Raw genomic sequence first — 16,020 nt, forward strand, 5'->3', positions numbered from 1 at the left:
AGAAATCAGCAAGTAGAAGAATCTACATGGGAACGAGAAGAAGAGATGAAAGTTAAATACCCTTATCTGTTTAAGAACCAAGAAACTTTCGAGGATGAAAGTTCTTAAGGGGGGAATAATGTAACAACCCAAATTTATACGCATGCACTATAGGAAATTAAATGTCAAATGTTAAGCAGGACAAAATTTTATTTAAGGGGGTAGTAAATGTAATACCCTAACCCTAATTTAGAAAGCAGGAAAACAAATAAAATATATAATTAAGAATGAAAAATATATAAATTTAATAGGAAAATGAGGTTAAAATTTAGAATTGGAAAAAAAATAATAAATTTATTAATTATCCAAAAATAATGAATAAGGGGGCAGAATCAGGGAGGATTAATTAGAAGTTGGATGCTAGGTAATTCAGGAGACAAAGGGCAGTAGATAACTTTTTTGTTTGGGCACTGCTCATTGGAAGAATTGGAGGTGAATTAATTTCCCATATACTCTTAAAATTTGAAAGAGTTAAAAAGGAGAAATGGAATCCACAAGCAGTGAAGGCAACCCACGCATGAAAACTAGCGAGATTGGAGAGAAAATTAGAGAGAGCGAGAGTGGAGAGAGCGATATTGGAGAGAAAATTTGAGAGAGCGAGATTAGAGAGCAATATTGGAGAGAAAACTGGGAGAGAGCAAAGTTAGAGAGAAAAGATGGAGAGAAAGAAGGAGAGGGCCACACTGGCGAGATTGGAGAGAGTGAGATTAGAGAGAAAATTGGAGAGAAAACTGGGAGAGAGAAAAGTTGGAGAGAAAAGATGGAGAGAAAGAAGGCGAGAGCCACGAGAGCCAACTAGTGAGAAAGCTGGAGAGAGTGAGATTCTGAGAACAAAGAGAGCGAGATTGGAGAGAAAATTGGAGAGAGCGAGAGTGGAGAGAGCGAGATTCTCAGCAAGAAAGTGGGAGAGAGCGAGAGCTATGAGAGTAAAACCAGCGAGAGCGAGAGCGAGATCCACGAGAGCCAAACCAGTGAGAGCAAGAGCAAAAGCGAGAGTCATGAGAGCCAAACCAGCGAGAAAGCTGGAGAGAGCGAGATTCTGAGAATAGAAAGAGCGAGATTTGTACAGAAGCGTGGATTATGCATTGAATTTGGCCACGATCTTATAGATTATACATGGAGAAGCCTAAAATGGAATACAAACAAAGGTTGATGACGTAAGGGCAAACGTTAGCCAAAATTAGGTGTCTTATTAAGAGAAATTCTTAAACCTAAGTAATTTTAAAGAAGCCTTGTGTAGGATGAGTTGTCACACAGAGAAAAGTTGGAAACGGCTATAAATAGAAGGCTTTAGGCAGAAGTTAAACAGATTCTCAAACAAAACTCAGTAGTAAAAATTGTGTGAAAAGGGTGAAGTAATTCTGTTAGTTAGAAGGAGGAAATGCAAGGGAAATGCTGTCCAAATTTCCTTCTGATTTAAGAGGAAAAACTCTACTGATTAAACCATAAGGAATAATAAGGAATAACTAGGATCGTAGTCAAGGTAAGTAGTTTATCTCACCCTTTCCTTAAGTGTTTCATGGTAGTATACCTTTAATATGTCACACCTTAGATACATTTATTCAGATACCTTCCCTACCTTAAGTATCCCTATTCATTATGTTTAGAAATACCAACGCATGTACTTTGGCAACCTTAGGTATTTAAAACATAGTTCGTCAAGCTTCATTCAACCTTAGTTTTAACCATAATGCATGCTTCATACTTTGTGAAATAAGTTGGCTTAAAAAAAATTGAATTAGCTTATAAAACCACTAGCATGCGTTAGACATGGAAAACATACTTGGAAAAACTCATACATTAGTTAGCATCATGCGTTGATAAACATTCATAAGCATTAGCAATTCCAACTATCCTTCTAGTCTATGAGAAGATACGACTGCCTTTATCCTTAGTTGAGAGTGAACTACTAAATTTAACTTTCAACGTCAACCTTAGTCGGGGAAAACTCATTTGCTCAATCCCTCGACGTCGTATTACCTACGTGTACGTGGTTATAACTGAGTACCATCGTACCTTATGTACCTGACTAGGATACCTTCTCATTGTCCTTCAATATCCTTAGGTACTTCTGCTCAGATACCTTCTCAAACCTCCTTCAGTATCGAGCTATTAAGATACCTTCTCATATGTCCTTCGGTATCAATTTTGCTGGATACCTTCTCAAAAGTCCTTCGATATCAAATTGGCCAAGTACCTTCTCAAGTGTCCTTCGGTACCTAATTGGTAAGATACCTTCTCAATGTCCTTCGGTATCAAATTGGCCGGATACCTTCTCAAAAGTCCTTCGGTATTAAATTAGCCAGGTACCTTCTCAAGTGTCCTTCGGTACCAAATTGGTTAGATATCTTCTCAATGTCCTTCGGTATCAAATATGTGTTTTGTAACAACAAATTAAGTTCCATAGCCTAGTATTACACAAGAGCTATTCCATTGTCACTCATTTACACAAGAATTCGTTCTCCCGTAACCTTCCTTTAGAAAGCATAAATCAAATAAGAACATAGCTTTTGTAACGGTTACACAACATACCTTGACCGGTGCTATACACATACAGTCCGGAAGATATGCATTAAATTATTCTTCAACAATTTGTTGCTTAAAGAAGTGTAAATACATTGTTAATGTCACTGTGCTTTACTTGATCATATATGCATGAATATCAAAAAACTTAAAGTTTACTTAGTCACTCACAGTTCGTTGGCCTCTTAACGTGTTATATGCCTCTTCTAGCTCTTCTTTGCCTGAAAGAAATAATTCCCAGTTAAACTACTTAGAATTCTTAGCAAAATACCTCAAATAGTTCATTTACTAATGGAACTTTTATCGACAAAAACAGTATTTTTAGCGAGAAAATCATCATGAGCGAGATCACCCACATGAGCGAGACCACCCTTATGAGCGAGATTTACCATTCCCAATGAGATTTATCATTCCCAGCGAGATTTGGCACTTTCATCAATCTAGATTCTAAACATAGATGAGTTTTTACTAGTTTATCCACTAATTTTAACCAAAAAAATGTAAAAAACACTATAACAATTTTTATTTGTTTCGATGTTTTTTTCCCAACGGATCAATTTTCATCGACATAAACTGGTTTTTCTCGATGTAATTTTGATTCGTCGGTCAAAATGAAGGATCTATGAGTTTTTTTACATATTTATGTCGACGCAACTAGGTAGTTATCCCGATGTACAATGCATCGGTCAAAGTTTTTAAAAAATCTAATTTTCCTTTCCCCCCATTTTTTCCTAATTCCCACTTTCTTTCCCTCTATTTCCTTTCTCACTCCACTTTTCCACCATTTTCCTCCCACTCTGCCAAGTTTCCCTTTCTCTAATGAGTAGAATGAACCAATTTTTATTTAAGAGTTATTATACTTCATAAAAAAATTAGGAGTTATTCTGTAAATGTCAAAATAGATCAATAATGAAAAAATGTTTGGATAATTGTTGGCATATTTATGGCATATCAGTTTTCTATTTTTCATGCATTAAGGAATCTAGATTTCCTAACTCCCAAATCTCAATATTTAATGATCCATTCTAATTATTTAATTAATAATGGATTTACTGTTTTTAATTTTTAAAATCAACGAAAATCTAAGTTATCAATTATCGAACCTAAACAACACATGTCTATAATTTCTTTTTATGTATATATACATCATTAACCATGCCTATCAAATTCATATTAATTAATGAGAGTGAAAAGAAAAACTAAAATTCACAATGTATGTTAAGAAGTGTAATGTATTCTTGGTCTTTCAATTTTATAATTTGCCTTAGAACATTAAAAAAAATATCTTACACTCCGTTGAAGTTTTAATTTTATATCTAATGTGTCTTTGACATATTCAAAATGTATGTCCTACTTGGTTTTTAAAAATTCAGCTTATAAACAATATTTGCACCTATAAGTTTTTTATTTTTTTTATTTTTATTTTTATTTTTATTTTTTTTATCCACTAATGTTTTGGAAAATCATGTCATATTAAAATAAAGTTTACAAAATATGGTTTTGACTAAGACTTCAAGTGTTTCTTCAAGAAATATGAGCACCATAATATGAAATTTTAGGAGAAAATAAACATAAATTTAAAAAAGATAAAAAAATAAAAAATAAAATCATTACCAGATGAAATCTTAAGTACTATATGAAATATTAGATATAAAATTAAATCTTATATCTAATAAAGACTAAAATTTCAATTTAGTGTTTAGTAGATTCTTCAATTTTTTTTTTTTTTTTTAAAAATCGTTGAATAGTTCAAGAACTTATTATATTGAAAAAGAAAATCTTTAAAGAAAAGGGAAAGGCTCTAAGATTTAGTTGTTCTTGGGTAACTCCTTGAGGATGTATCCCATCGCATACCAGATGGAAATCCTTAATATGCTTGGTTGTGTAATTAGAAAATGGCTCAATTAATAAGAATTGATAGCAACCTAATTAATTGTTTATTTACATTAAGAAAGAGCGGTCTTTGACTAAGATTGGATTAGTATTTCAGAAAGTCTAAGTTACTAGCCCAATTGTTCATGAATTACTAATCATGCATTATTGTGAATAAGATTAATTTTCCAATAATCCAAATTCACACATTTGCACTTTTTAGTTGTGGTTGCCCTAAGAAATTAAGCACATAGACATGCTATTATTTCTAGCAATCATTCAATAAAAGAAAGTTCGCCAAAAATTCTTAAATCCAGTGTATAGAAATTATTTCACATTCAGGAATAAATTTAAGTAAGAATTTATTACAGAAATTTCAAGCAACTACGTGAAAGATTATAGAAAATTCAACCTCATACCAAGAAAATAAAAAATTTAACCCAAACTAAACTAGATCACTCACTTTAATGAAGCATCTCCTTCAAAATTTGATCAAGGAATAGCATGGATGCATTAAAAATAAGGTAAGAAACAAAGAAAAAGTGTAGAAAGATAAAAAAAAAATGATAGAAAATAAAGTGAAGTTCTGATCTTTCCGTGAAAATGGCTAAAATTTCATTTTATATTTAAGGTGTAGCATTACAATGGTAAGGAGAGTGTTGCAACTCTTTTGTCGATTCAAGACCTCAAGCGTTGGAGTGGAGTTGAGATAGCATTGCAACTCTCGACAAATTTGGAGGGCTCATGTGTTTCTTCTTTTTTCTCGTCAAAACTAATAGTGTCGCGACACTAAGGGTAGCTTCATGGCACTTCCCTATTTATGCATCTACTACCTTTCAACATTACACAACATCATTGGGGGTTGTGACACTGTTGGGATGGCATTTTCATAGTTTCTGGTGTCTTCTTCATATTAGTTGACTCCAAAATGCATTTTGACTCCATTTTAACTAAAATTTCTCCTAAATGACTATTTTGCCCTTCCAAGACGAATTTACCTATGAAATGAACATTTTATGCAAAAGAATAATATAAAATGGATAGAGTTAATGATAGAAAACTAGTTTTTTTTAGAGTTATCATTACCTTAACCCAAAAACCAATAAACTAAGATCCAATGTTATCTACTATAACTTAAACATTAAATATGTATGTGGAGATATATAGGTGGATCCATGTTTAGTGATAAACTACAAAACTATAATAGATAGATAAGGTTGGGTACCTTATCCTAGTGACACTAGGAATATGGCTCGTTTAGTAGTTATTACAATTGTTGTAAAGTGCTACAGATGATCTAATCTTGATCATTCATGTGGAGATATGTGAGCAAATGTATTCTATACAAAGAGTTTATATAAGACCGGACCACGAAATGAATAATCTCTCTATATAACACCATTACTAGAAGAGACCTATATTTCACAAGAATGACCATAGGTGACTTAACCTGATCCTGAGTGAGTTGTTAACTCCTGTCTATGAAGGTTGTCCTTTGATCTGCATGGGTGAGAATGACAACTAGTCGATTCTCAAGCCTTAAGAATAACGAGTAAGAACTCTTAGTGGTATCCATTGATGTTGCTGTGATCGTATGTTCGTAAATTTGAGAGAGAGTTCCATTTGTTCATGACGGGAGAGGATTTGTGAAAAGTTTTTTTGTCTCCAAGGGTAAGGATCCATGAATTCCTATCTTCCTCTCTATTTTTCTTTGAAAGCATACTATACAAATTAGCAGTTATTATTTATCTTGTAAAATTCTTATTGCTCTGGATTTTTTGTTTATTTCTGAAATTGAAATTAAAATCATATGGAATTCACACTCTTTCACTTGGGATTCAATCCCTTCATAAATCTCTAACATTTTTTCTAAAAAATAAAGATCATTATCAAATAAAACAACTCCAACCACAAAATTTATGCAATGTTCTAACATCTGATATTCTGATTAAATTACAATTGAATTTAAAAGTATGAGTGAATAGATTATAAACACCAATATATTTTATATTACATATATATATAGGAACAATGTTAGTGGGAGGTTCCCATAAAAGAAATGGAAATGCATCCACTAGAACAATGTAAAGCATTATTGGATGAGCTAAAGGAGAATGTCAACTTCAATTAAATTTTTTCACACAGTTTGATGATTATATCAAAAGTTATATGATCAATCATAAAACTAAACTTCATCCCTCATTATAATATAACTTTACGTTTGTGTAATTATTGGATTATGGTTAGTTTACTGCCAATCTTAATTATTAGTTTTATGTATCATGCATATAGTTTTGTATATTGAACAAAATTTGACTACTAATTTCGATTCCATCATACACCTACTATATGACGGTAGAAATTAAAAATCTAGTACTATCGTAGTACATAATCTTTCCATTTAGTATTTAACACGTCATTACATAATTTAAGAGTTAGAAAAAAATAAAATCAATTTTACAGTTCAATTTTCATCAACACTTTTAATTTCACCAAACTATATTACATAGATGAGTTTTTACTAGTTTATCCACTAATTTTAACCAAAAAAATGTAAAAAACACTATAACAATTTTTATCTGTTTCGACGTTTTTTTTCCGAAGCATAAATTTTAATTGACATAAACTGGTTTTTCTCGACGTAATTTTGATTCATCGGCCAAAATGAAGGACCTACGTTTTTCAACACAACTAGGCAGTTATCCCGACGCACAATGCGTCGGTCAAAGTTTAAAAAAATCTAATTTTCCTTTCCCCCCGTTTTTTCCTTCCCCTTCTTTCCTAATTCCCATTTTCTTTGCCTCTGTTTCCTTTCTCAGTACTCCACTTTTCTACCATATTCCTCCCACTCCTCCCCCCCTTCGCCACGTTTTTTTTCTTCCACCTCCTCCATTCACTTTTTTCTTTATAAGCTTGGAGGTTCGGTGACTGCTCCTTCGATGTTGGCAGCCGTACACTCCTCTGACACCCGCGTCGCACCCTCCTCCAACTTTGAAGTTGCACGTTATAAGTTTACCTATTATGTTAACACAATGCTTTTCTTTAGTTGATTAACACAATGCTTTTCTTTAGTTGATTAACATTTATTTTTCTTGAAAAAAAAAATTCAATTGTGGGTATTAGAGTGTCATTGACTAAAATAAAGATCTAATTGAAACTTCTAAATGGTACATTAGCTCGTTTCCAACGACTTTTTTGTCCTCTTTTTCACATATTATTTTCAAATGATTAAAATGAATGTATTAGAAAAGAAATGGAAAAAAAAAAAAGAACACACTTTTTACATTACATTAGAGAGTTTTAACTAAAGGTAATAACTTGTAGTTGAATATACTCGTTTTTTTCTATCTTACTTATATTTGTAGCATCAATTTTAAACACTTATTTTGTAATTTTTGTTTTTTTTTTACAAATAGTTGGAAAAAAAATGTGGTAAGATTTGAACTACATGGATGATGATTAGAATTTTGACATTCCATTATTATGTACTTTATGTTGATGGAAAAAATAGAAAGTAAGATTTACAAAGTTAGAGAGAGAAACTCAATTACTTATTTAACTAAATATAAAAGGGTGTGTTTTGGAACTTGCTAGAGTTCAAAAAGCTTGTAAAAAAATATCGTATATAGAAAGCATGTCAAAAACTATTCTTGTGGACATGGAGTTACAAGATGAGTTTCAATTATTATCCAGTTTCTTTGGGTAATACGTTTGTTAGTCATATTTTTTAGGAAAGTTTTAAGTTGCTTTAAGAGTCAAAGTATCATTTGAGTACTTTTTAAGATTTTTTTTTTATTTTGGCTCTTAGATACTATTTAGGAGCTTTTAAGTTAGTTTTGAGAGTCAAAGTGACTTACAAGAATTTCTTAAGTTTTTTTTAGAGTCAAAGTGTCACTTAAACAAATTTTAGGAGCTTTTTAGTTTGAGTTGAAAAGTGAAAGTGACATTTGGGAATTTTTTAGTTTGAGTTTGATAATCAAAGTGACATTTAGTCATTTTTAGATTATTTTAAGAGTGAAAGTGCTTCTTGGACACTCCTTAAAAGCTTTTTTAGTTAGTTTTGAGAGTTAAAGTGACTTTTAGAAACTTTTTAGGTTTTTTTAGAGTCAAAGTTTCACCTAGGTACTAATAAATTTTAAATTTGTGTAGCAAAAAAAGAAACGAATAAGAAGAATAGAAAAGGTCTCAATTTCAACTATTGTTGTCGGTCTTAATCCTTTTTAAAAGTGAAAAATGAATTAATATGTTGCAAATTCTTTGTTATTTTATTCATTATCAAGTGATTTATGACTACTAATTGTTTTTATTTAACTATAGAAAACAAAAAATGGTGAAGATTTCAGCCCAGTGGATTTTGGTTTTTACAAAAGTCACTTCTCAGATAAGGATGGGTGGGTAAGAAAAGCCACCAAAGATGCATATATATGTTGTATTATATTATACATGTGTAAATTTATGTTAAATATGTGTGTTTTAGTGGATTTAATTAGGTACTTGTTACATTGTTATGTGGCTATCCTGCACCTATAGTAGCCAATATAGATACTTTTATCTCAACATTCTCTACATTTTAGGTGTGTTTAAGAAAGTTTGTAGTTTTGTAGAATTTTTTTTTTCTTTTGCTACTTTGTAGGTTTCAAGAGAAAAAATTATTTTAGCTTATTTAGGAGGGAGGGGTTCACAATGTGGGGAGGGGTTCCGAGACTTTTTAGGAACTTTTTTTAGCTTATTTATAACTTTCGAGAGATGGACTATATATTTTTAGGATTATTGAATTACTTATTTAGTCTCAAAAGTTGTATAGGTAGATTTACAACATGTTCATAGCATAGTAAAATGGTTGTTTGTAATGTTTACGTCGCGTTTGTAGCATAGTTTAGGCTTCTAGGACATTTTAAATGAAGGTTTTAGTCTTGAAAGAAATTTTGTTGGATGTAAGAGGGAAGGGTTCCGACACTTTTTAAGAACTTTCTTTTGGCTTATTTATAGCTTTCGAGAGATGGGTTATATATTTTTAGGACTATTGAATTACTTATTTAGTTTCAAAAGTTGTATAAATGGGTTTACGACATGTTTGTAACATAGTAAAATAGTTGTTTGTAGTGTTTACGACATGTTTGTACCATAGTTTACGCTTCTAGGATATTTTGAATGATGGTTTTAGACTTGAAAGAAATTTAGGTGAATTTAGGAGGGAGGGGTTCACAACGTGGGGAAGGGTTCCAACACTTTTTAGGAACTTTCTTTTGGCTTACTTATAGCTTTTCAGAGATGGGCTATATCATTTTGTACTATTTAATTACTTATTTAGTCTCAACAGTTGTATAAGTGGATTTACGACATGTTGATGACATAGTAAAATGGCTGTTTGTAGTGTTTACAACACGTTTGTAGAATAGTTTAGGCTTCAAGGACATTTTGAATGACGGGTCTAATCTTGAAAGAAATTTAGGTGGATTTAGGAGGGAGGGATTCACTTCGACACTTTCGATGCATTTGTTGCTACTTTGTGATTTTAATGACATTTAGGTGGAACTAGGACTCGTTCGTAGTATTAGATGGAGGAGGGGGTGAAATGTATATGTTGTAATTGTTATTTAGATTATCTAGAAGCCTAATTATGCACTTTAAAGGAACTTTGTTCTTGGCTTATTTGTAGGGATCCGAGAGTTGAGTTATATACTTTTGACTATCGAATGACGGGTTTAGCCTTGAAAGACATTTAGGTAGATTTGGGGGGCAGGATTTACTCGCTTTCTATGCATTTGTTGTTACTTTGTAGGTTTAAATAGTGTTTAGGAAGAATTAGGATACGTTGCTTGGGGGAGGATGTATATGTTGTAACTGTGTTTTAGATTATCTTGAAGCCTAATTGTGCACCTTAAAGGAATTTTGTTCTTGGCTTATTTGTAGGGATCCGAGCGTTGAGTTATATGCTTTAGGACTATTGAATGAGTTTTCCCTTGAAAGAAATTTAGGTGGATTTAGGGGGCGAGAGATTCACTTCGATGCTTTCTATGCATTTGTTGCTACTTTGTGGGTTTAAATGGCATTTAGGTAGATCTAGGACACGTTCATAGCTTGGGAGAGGGGATGTATATGTTGTAATTGTATTTTAGATTATTTTGAAGCCATGTGTATTTTAAAGGAATTTTGTTCTTGGCTTATTTGTAGGGATCCGATAGTTGTGGAGGTTTAAACAACATTTATGTATTTGTTTAAGTGGATTTATGACATGCTCGTAGCGTGGGGGAGGTGTTCATGTCTTAATTTTAATTATTTTAATCACTTTTTAGATAGTTAAAATGGTTGTTTGTGGTGTCCATGTTTAATTATGAACATTCACTACATGTTTGTAGTTTGAGAGGGGCATCATTCCTCATAAGCATTTTCAACATTTTGTTTAAGTCTTTATGTGATTGTTAAGATCTTTTCGTGCATTTTTCTTTGTTGATTTTACGAAATCTTCCATAATATTTGTTTTTCCTATTTCTGGTCATTTGTGTAAATTCTTAAAGATCATTTTTGGAGTTTGCGAGAATATTTTGAGATGATTACTTAGTTTAGTTTAGTATCTCACTTATTCGGATGGGTTTAGGGTATTTTGGCTTAGGGAAGATTAAACTTTTTTTGTGTAGGGGATAGAAAAATTAAAATTTAATTGTATACACATCTTTTGTGTGTAGAATTTTATAATTTGTGTATTAAATATTAGTCTTATTTTTAAATATATAAGCCTACTTTTGTTATATTTGTCCCCAATTGATTTGTTTTAAGATTAATTTTTGTTTATGCATAATAAAGTATTCATGAAATAAAAATTTGGTTCTTTGTTTGTTACAAAAAATATATAAAATTATAAACAACTTATGCCAATGCAAATAAACTTTGGGAGAAATCTGTCTATTGAACTGTAAATTTTTGTTGTTTATAAACATGCTTTTGCTGATGTAAATTGTATTTTGTTGGGAAAATACATATACCAACGGAAACAATTGTGTTGCCAAAAATGGTATTTATGCCAATGAAAATTGTTTTCATTGGGAGCACTTCTCCTGACATGAATACGACGAGAATTATGTCTTTGCAAAAAAATGCGTTACCATAACCTATCTTTTTTTTTTTTTTTTTTGCATAGGAAAGGTGAAAATTTTTATAGTGAATTTTCTTACATTTTTTCTTTTAAAAAATACAATAGAATCAATTTGTGCACAAATTTAAGTTGAATCAATACACAAATTGATCATTAAATGTCTTTACCTGAACTCATAATTTTCAACAAAGATCTATCTTTGATTTCGTTCTCTTGAAATTTTACCAATTTTGTACAATATGCATATATTTTATGTGACACTATTTTTATTTAACAATATTTCGATAAAAACCTTATTTAAAACATTTTTCAAGGTTAATATTACCAAACTTATTTAGGTTTGATATCGAAGTTGATAAAAATGAAAGTTTATAGTCAAAATTGATGGTATCAAACAAGTATAAAGTCAAATTGATTTGTTTCCCTAAAAAATAATCACAATTTATTTATCAAACTTTCCAACCAATTTTTATTTAAGAACAAATATACTAATTAGGAGTTATTCAATAATAATCAAACAAATTAATAATGTAAAATTGTTTAGATAATTGTTGCCATATTTATACCATATTGGTTTTCAAATTTTCATGCATTAAGGAGACGAGATTTCCTAACTCTCAAATCTCAATACTTAATGATCCATGGTAAGTTATCATTTTCTAATATTAATCATTATTAGTAACTTCTAATTTTTTAATTAATAATAGATTTACTATTTTTAACTTTTGAAACCTCAACGAAAATCCAACTAATCAATTATCAAAACTAAGCCACACATTTCTAGGTATATAAGTAAGGATAATATGTTTCATATATTATAAATTTTGGTTCAGTTCGGTTTGATCGAATCATTTCTACCCCTACTTATAACAGTTAAATTGAAAGATTATATGGACACAAACTTAAAATTCAACCACTCTAGCTATTTCTAATTTAACAAACAAAATTCAATTATATATTTTTAAGATAAACTCAATATTTCATTATTTTCTTTCTAATTTTCTATTCTTCATGAAGTTGTATCCACTATAACATTAAATTTGAATGTTTTCTTTTTCTTATTAAGAATTTTAAAAAAGCATTAGTTGTCATACCAAACCAAGCATTTTATTCACACCAATTAATTTGTCAAAACTCTTTGACAACCAAATTATTTATTTTATACAACGTACCACATACCCAAATTCTTGTATGTATATATTCACTCACAACACACTCATCATTCTAAAACAAACAACATCATCTTTTTTACATTTTTCACACAATTTTTTCACTCTTCTCTTCACTTTCTCTATAATAATTTTCCAAAGATCATGAGAAAGAGTAGAGGAAGGCAAAAGGTGGAGATGGTGAAGATGTCAAATGAGAGAAACTTTCAGGTCACCTTCTCGAAGCGTCGGTCCGGCTTCTTCAAGAAAGCTAGCGAGTTCTGCACTTTGTGGTGTTCAGACTCAAGTCCAATTAATTACGCCCAAAGTCCAGACACAACTCCAATTAATTAGACTTAAAGGCCAGACTGAAGTCCAATTTAGTTAGGCCAAAAGGTCAGACCCATTGGCCAATCAAAGCCAGATCCAAGCCCATGAAGCCCATCAAGGCCAGGGCCAAAGGCCAAACCCATTAGCCAATCAAGATAAGGCCCAAGCCCATGAGAATATTTTTATTTAACAATATTTCGATAAAAAAAAAACTTAAAAGTTTAGATTATTGTTGGCATATTTATAGCATTTCGGTTTCCTATTTTTCGTGCATTTAGGAAATGAGATTTCCTAACTCCGAAATCTCAATAATTATCCATTGTAACTTTTAATTTCCTAATATTAATAATTATTAGTAACTTCTAATTATTTAATTAGTAATGGATTTACTATTTTTTAACTTTTAGAACATCAATGAAAATCAACTAATCAATTATCAAACCTAAACCACATATTTCTATAATTTCTTTTTAGGTATATAAATCATTAAGCATGTATATCAAATTCATATTAATTAATGAGAGTGAAAAAAACAACTAAAATTCACAATGTATGAAACAATATTAGGTTAAATTGCAATTTTAGTCTTTAGATTTTCAAGTTTTTGTTCAAAAGATTCATGAATGTTGAGAAGTGTGATGCTTGATCTTTAATTTTTACAATTGGCCTTAGAAATCTAAAAATATCTCATATGTCTCTGAACATTCAATTTTATATCTAATTTAGCTCTGATTTGGTTTTTCAAAATTAACTTTTAATACATTACTTCCACCTATAAGTTTATGTATTTTAAAATTAAGTTTTATTCGTTTTAAAATTTTAGCTCCGATCTATTTTTCAATATTTATAAGCTTAATTTTCAAAAAGACTTATCAAAATTTTTATTTTCTTTTTATTATGGTGAAAATGGTCCTAGTAAAAAAAAAAAAAATATCGAGTGAACAAGAATAAATTTTGAAAAAGTTATAAGATGACTCGTAACTTGAAACACGGATATTAAACAGAAAGCATAGACAAACGCTGTAACAACAAACCAAACTAACGGCAAGAAAGCAAGTAAAGATACACAGAAGTTTTTCTAATTAATTTTAAAAAGAAGATAAATCAAGCTTTGATTGAAAAAATAAATATAGAATGGCAAAAATAAGAAAGAAAAAACAAAGAAAAAAATAAAAAAAAGAAGCTTGTATCTTGTATAGATAAAAACTAACTATATTAAAAGAACTATAATTCTTGAAAATAAGGTTAAAATATTTTTTGACACATATTTGTATTTTCTTATTGAACGTGGTTATTTATTTATTTACATAATTTCTTTGAGGGATACTTGAACGTAAAATTAGACTAATATTGTTCTTTTCAAAAGTATTTATAAAAATATTGTTGTTTGAAAACTATTTATAAAAATATTGTATTTTTTTTTTAAGTTGTCGAGTCTTCAAAATTCGACCTTTACTCTATATTTTTTCTTTTTCATTAATTCGACCTAATATATATTTTTTAATTTTCCATTATGTTATTATATAGTATATTCCACTTTACACTTTTTTTATTTTGTTACTATTTTATTATTTTATTATTTTTTAAACCATCATAACTTAACTCTAAAAATAAAAAAATAAAAATAATAATATCCCATAAAAATAATAATGTGTAATTAAAATATCTCATTTATATAAAAATAATTAAAAAAATCAATGTGTCCCACAAGGCGGACATTCTCGATTTCAAGTTGGTTCTCTTCGTCGACTTCGAATTGAGGTAGCTCTAGTTCTTCTTGATGTTGCCAAAAGGCCAGACCCAACTCCAATTAATTAGACCCAAAGGCAAGGTCCAAGTCCAATTACGTTAGGCCAAAATGCCAGGCCCATTGGCTAATTAAGGCCAGACCCAAGTTCAATTAAATTAGGCCCAAAGGCCAAACCCATTAGCCAATCAGACCCAAGCCCATGAAATTATTTTTATTTAACAATATTTCGATTAAAAAAAAAACAAATATGTTTAGAAGAAAATGAGATTTCCTAACTCCCAAATTTAAATACTTAATTATCCATTGTAACTTTTAATTTCCTAATATTAATCATTATTAGTAACTTCTAATTATTTAATTAGTAATGGATTTACTATTTTTTAACTTTTAGACCTTAATGTTCGAGAATTGAATGCACAACTTACTCAAGTGTTGAACCGAGTAGAAATGGAGCGGAAGCACGGTGAAGAGTTGAACAAACTGCGGAAGGCAAAGAAGGTATTATGGAACCTCCATTTCATAACTATTTTGTGTTTTATTTGTTTGTTTTAGAACTAAATCGTTTTCAAAATTCAAAAAGCTTTTAAACCTCATTTGATAACTATTTGATCTTTTGTTTTCATTTTCTCCTAATTTTTTTTTTATAACGGTTTCATTATTTTCAAAGAATCATTTCAATCCTTAATAAATTTTAAAAAGAAATCAATAATAAGTTTTTCAAAACATTAGTAAAAAATAGGTAACAAAAAAAAAAATCCAAGTATAGAAGTACACTTTGTAAGCTTAATTTTCAAAATCAAATATCAAAAGTTTTTTTTTCTTTTTTCCATTTTTAAATATGGTGAAAATGGTCTTGGAAAAAGAATTAAAGCAAACAAGAATAATTTTTAAAAAAAATCCAAACCCTTATCAAACAAAACAACTCGAACCTCAAAATCTATGCAATGTTCTAACTTATAATATTCCTATTAAATTATTATTGAATGTAGTAGTATAAGTGAATAAATTATAAACAATCAATAAGTGAATAAATTATAAACAATCACATATTTAATATTTTATATATATAGGCACAATGTTGGTGGGAGCTTCCCATAGAAGAAATGGAAATGAATCAATTAGAACAACTCAAAGCATCCTTGGATGAGTTAAAGAAGAATGTCACACAACAAGCTGATCAGATTTTGATTCAGACTTCTAATGGCAATTTGTCGCCGTAGTGCTTCCCAACTCCGACTCCAACACCGATAAACTCTAACCAACAA

Source organism: Benincasa hispida, chromosome 11, assembly GCF_027475165.1.
Source record: "Benincasa hispida cultivar pf3 chromosome 11, pf3_genome.v1.1, whole genome shotgun sequence".
Taxonomy (NCBI): domain Eukaryota; kingdom Viridiplantae; phylum Streptophyta; class Magnoliopsida; order Cucurbitales; family Cucurbitaceae; genus Benincasa; species Benincasa hispida.